We start from the raw sequence: 6000 nt of genomic DNA on the forward strand, positions 1-6000 counted from the left end.
CGGATCCCCTGGGGTCTGGAGTTTGAAACCAGTCTGACCAACATGGAGAAATTCGGCCTCTACTAAACATACAAAATTAGCCAGGCGTGGTGGCACATACCTGTAATCCCAGCCACTCTGGAGGCTGAGGCAGGAGAATTGCTTGAACCCGGAAGGCGGAGGTTGCCGCGAGCCGAATTGTGCCACTGCACTCCAGCCTGGGCAACAAGAGTGAAACCCCATTTAAAAAAGAAAGAAAGAAGGAAAGAAAAGTATTTCCAGAAGTTGTTTACACTACTACTTAACGACATGTTCAGATTCACATTAGTGGGAGTGCACAGATTATCAAATTAGATTAGATTTAACAATTTGAAGACAAAAGCAGAGCCATTACAAAGAGTTGAAAGAGAATAAGATAAATAAGGGAAAAAAATCTCTTCAAATAATTCATAAGCAGTACATAGAAACAATGATAAATATTTTTTAGCTATAAGGAGTTAAGCCTTCAGGTAAAATATAATCAATTTGTTCTAACTTAATATCTTAGAAAAATTGTATTAATACTTTATTTTTCATTGAATTGTCTTGCTATTTAATTATAAAACCATAACAAAATATAAACGATTTATTAGGTATTTACTTTTATTTTCTTATATTGTTATTCTGCATTTAAAGGAAGTTAAATTTCTAAAACCCATGATATGAACATATTTACATAACAGTTTTGTTAATTTGATTATAATTTTTTGTCTTAGTGTATAATGTTCTAACTTTAAGCTATCCTGTTTTGAATCTGTTTTTACAATAATATAGGATGTTTTAATTTTCTACTTAGGACTAAACATTGTTCATATTTCTGAGTGATAAATTATAATATGCACCTAAGATATATTTTTAGTTAACAAATTTTGCCTTGCACAATACAATTTAGTTTCTTTTTATTTGTTTCGATTTCTGTTTTCCAGTTTCTAAGTAATCATTTCATTTTTAATTTGGAAAAGTATCATCAACAAATGTTCTCTATCAGAAAGAAAATAAAAACCATTGATAAAATCACCGGGTTAAAAGGTGTATCCGGAACACTGAGCTTTAGAAAAATTCCAGTCAGTGAATATAGACAGATGCTAAGAATTGTACTGAATGCATATGATGGTTATTATTTTATCCTCCCTTAGTATGTTGTTTTTCTCCAGGTGAGTACAGTTGTCCTTTAGAATTGTTTGGCTTCCTTCTTTAAGTATTTCATAATAGAAATACCATATACACTGAGCATTCTTGGTATCATATTTATTATATTGTATTTATAAATGCTACTTGTATTAATTATACCATAAACTGATGGTGCTGACATGAATCTTGGGATACCGTTACCACTCTGTGAAGGGAAGCAGAGATAACTTTGGAAATTAAATTTTTACAGCAGCAGCTTTTTGTCTGTGAATTGCGTTCTTCTCTTAGGAGGTGTATTTTTGAGATTTTTTGACTTAATTCCAAGTTGATTTGCATTTCTTCTTCTTGGCTTTTCCTGGTTTGTAATGTTCTTGCTAACTGAACTGATAATTCATGTCTGCCCCAACAGTGCCATAAAGAGGCGGTATTTATCAATGATTGCTTATGATTAAAATATACCTTTTTTCTTGGCAGCAGTTTATATCTTATTAAATAACATGTAAGACATATCCAAATTATTTTCAATCTCATATGAGGTAAAGAATCAGTGTCATTTTTAATTTCTCAGTTTAAAACTCTAAAATCTTTCTTTAAACTAATTGAAGAAGTTTCTTTGCAATATTATTATAGATAGTGGTAAATAATCTCAAGGAGAATTTTCTGCAGTTAGATTTTTTTTCAAAACAAAACTTTATTTCTATTGTTTGCTCTCAGATTTTTATCTGTATTATGACTTCAGCCTTCTGATTGCTTTATCCACATCACTAGTGTGTCTATACAGCATTTACAATGAACTTTTTGTAAAATTTCCTTTGGCAACTATGGTTCCAAAAGTTATTAATAGTTATTATTTTTTGCAATGTATAATGGATTAAAATAAACCAAGCCCCCTCCCTTATGACCAGATATCTTGATCTATAACCATCAGACATTTTGCACATGATGTTGTCTCTTCCAGGGATGATTCTTCTCTTCACTTTGAGTGGATAATGCTTTACATTCATTAATCCTGAACTCAGCCTTACCTGATGCCCTATTCTGGACCAAATTCTTGGGGTATAGACACTCATATACTGTAATTGTCTGTTCTCATGCTGTTATGAATGCATATCCAAGACTGGGTAATTTAAAAAAGGAAAGAGGTTTAGTGGACTCACAGTTCCACATGGCTGGGGAAACCTCACAATCTTGGTAGAAGGCAAAGGAGAAGCAAAGGCATGTCTTACATGGTGGCAGGCAAGAGGGCGGGTGCAGGGGAACTCCCTTTTATAAAACCACCAGCTCTCATCAGACTTATTCACTATCATGAAAACAGGATGGGGAAACTGCCCCCATGATTCAGTTATCTCCAACTGGTCCTGCCCTTGACACATGGGGATTATTACAACTCAAGGTGAGATTTGGGTGGAGACACAGCCAAACCAAGCACCATTACCTATCATTTTTCAAGCATTTATAACACTTGCAAATTTATACTTATTTGTACATTAAAACCTCAGTTTCAGAGCAGAGTATGAGCTGCATAAGGTCAGGTCATTTATTTTCTTTGATTACCATTTTGTTTTCACGCAAAGTGTAATATATATTAGATGCTAAGTGAATGTGTTCATAATGAATGAACAAATGAAATTTTCAAGAAGCAGTTTTTATTAGTCATAGAAACCTAATAAAAGAAATAATGCCCCAATTCAAAAATATACAGATAAAATAAAACATTATCATATTTTAGGAAAGACAATTTTGAAACATAGTTTGTGACTAAGATTAACTTATGTCTCATGTATGCTAGTTGAATAATTCTATGAAAATGGATTAATAGGTAGATTGCTAATTTTTCTTGTTTCTAAAATTGAAATAAAAACATGTACATTATTTAAATGGAGAATATTATGAGTGTTAAATAAGATAATGTAAGTATTTAACATGTTTGCTACATAAAGCTTAATAGATAGCATCTATTATTATCACCAATTATCATCACATGCTAATCTATGGTATATAGGTAATAGATAATAATGAACTCCTATATTTGAGTTTAGGAAGAAATTTTTACTTTATTGAATATTTATATAGGAATAGGATGATGAAGGAGTACATTATTAGCACATTTCCTTTTTTCTAGCTTTTATTTTAGGTTCAGCAGTACATGTGAAGGCTTGTTACATAGGTAAACTTATGTCATGGGAATTTGTTGTACAGAATATTTCATTGCCCAGGAATTAAGCCCAGTACCCAATAGTTATTTTTTCTGCTACTCTCCCTTCTCCCACCCTCCTCCTTCAAGTAAACCTGGTATCTGTTGTTTTCTTCTTTGTGTTTGTGAGTTTTCATCATCTAATTCCCACTTATAAGTGAGAACGTTTGGTATTTGGTTTTCTCTTCCTGTGATAGTTTGATAAGAATAACAGCCTCCAGCTCCATCCATGTTCCTGAAAAGGACATTATCTCATTCTTTTTTATGGCTGCATAGTATTCCATGGTGTATATGTACCACATTTTCTTTAACCAATCTGTGATTGATGGGCATTTAACTTGATTCTGTGTCTTTGCTATTGTAAACAATGCTGCATTGAACATTCAGGTGGATGTCTTTTTATGGTAGAATTATTTATATTTCTCTGGGTATATACCCAGTAATGGGATTGCTGGGTGAAATGGTAGTTCTGCTTTTAGCTCTCTGAAGAACTGCCATACTGCTCTCCTCAAGAACATTTCTTTAGGTGTGTATTAATTCCATCATGAAGAATCAGTAAATAGCCTAAAGAATACATAACTCATATGGTTTCCTATAAAATAATAAAACAAGATTTTGCAGATACTGAAAAGTGGTAGAATTCTTCACATAGTTAGAAATGAAAGAGTGTCCTAGAGATAAAATTGTGAGCAACAGAAAGTGATATAGTTAAGTGAATTGAGCTCAGATATCATTATGCCATTCTAAGAAATGCAGAACTCATGATTACGCACTGAAAATGGATCAAATGCTCTTCACATTATCCTACAAATGTGGTCAACATAAAGATTTTATGAAAATGTTAACACACTTTAACACAATAATTAGCTGGCTCACATGAAAGTGAGGCGTAAGCCTCTGCCTATCATTACTTTTATACAACTGTTTGCTATCGGTCTGGGCATTAGTTCTCCATCATTTCTTAACAAGTTACTCCAAAACTTAGATTCTTCAAAGGGCACATATTAATTACTTATTGTTCCTGTGGGTCAGGAGTTGTTTTTTTTTTTTTTTTTTTGAGACGGAGTCTCGCTCTGTCGCCCGGGCTGGAGTGCAGTGGCTAGTTCTCAGCTCACTGCAAGCTCCGCCTCCCGGGTTTACGCCATTTTCCTGCCTCAGCCTCGCGAGTAGCTGGGACTACAGGCGCCGGCCACCTCGCCCGGCTAGTGTTTTTGTATTTTTTAGTAGAGACGGGGTTTCACCATGTTAGCCAGGATGGTCTCGATCTCCTGACCTCGTGATCCACCCGTCTCGGCCTCCCAAAGTGCTGGGATTACAGGCTTGAGCCACCGCGCCCGGCCAGGAGTTTTAAAGCACATTAGCAGCATGGTTCTACCTCTGTCAGGTTACCATCAAGACACTGGCTAGGGTGCAGTCATTTGAAGATTGAACTGCACTCCTGCCTACATAGGTCTGTGGATGTTGGCAGAAGGCCTCGGTTTCTTGCTATGTGTATCTTTCCATAGTATTCTTAGAGGATCCTCATAACACAGCAGCTTGCCTCCCCAGAACAAGTGTTCCAAGAAAAAGGAAGATGTATACTGCAATGTTTTTTATAATGCAGTCTTAGAAACCACACACTGTTATTTTTCTCAATACCCTATTAGTTACACAAGTCATCCCTATGTGATATGGGAGGAGAATCCACAAAAGTGTCAATACTAGCAAGCAGTAATCAATGAGAGTTATTTTAGAGTCAGGTCACCACAGACTAGAATCATTTAGCAATCATAGTTATGATCGAATGCAATTAATGATCTAATTTTGAACATGTTGGGTTGTATTTGACAGTGGTAGTTCCCCTTGTCTCTGGCAAATAAGTTCCAAGATCCCCAGTGAATGTCTGAAACCGCAGATAGTACCAAACTTTGTACCTACTATGTTTTTTTCATGCATATATATCGACAATAAAGTTTAATTTATAAAGTAGGCGTAGTAAGAGATTAACAACAGTGATAATAAAATAAAAACATTCTAACAATATGCCAGCATCACTACTCTTGTGATTTGGAGCCACTATTAAGTAAAAACAATGTTACTTGAACACAAGCACTGCAATATTGCAACAGTGGATCTGATAACCAAGATGGCTACTAAGTGATTAATGGCTGAAGAGAGTAGACAGTGTGGGGACTGTGGACAAAGGGATGATTCACCTCCAGGAAGGATGGAGCAGAAAGGCCCAAGATTTCATCATGCTCCTCAGAATGACATGTAATTTCAAACTTATGAATTATTTCTGGAATTTTCCATTTAACATTTTTGGACCATGGTTGACCATGGGTAACTGCAACTGCAGAAAGTAAAACTGCAGATAAAGAGGAACTATGATACTAAAATTAACATAAAATCAGATACTGTGAATTCTTTTAAGTAAACAATAGGATAAGTAATGTTTTTATTTCTGCTCCTATTTGACAGATTTTGATATCTCAGTATCCCATTCCATTCTTCATAATTAACTCAGAATTATCTTCAAAGATGAAAATTAGATCTTTTCACTTCCTCTTTGTAAAAAAGAAAATACCCTTAACAGCTTGGCACTATCAAAAGGAGTAATTACATATTTTTCAGCTATCATCCATGTAAATGACTGTGATACTATAGGCAGTAAAGAG

Source organism: Trachypithecus francoisi, unplaced genomic scaffold (assembly GCF_009764315.1).
Source record: "Trachypithecus francoisi isolate TF-2019V2 unplaced genomic scaffold, Tfra_2.0 Lachesis_group18, whole genome shotgun sequence".
In the NCBI taxonomy this organism is placed as follows: domain Eukaryota; kingdom Metazoa; phylum Chordata; class Mammalia; order Primates; family Cercopithecidae; genus Trachypithecus; species Trachypithecus francoisi.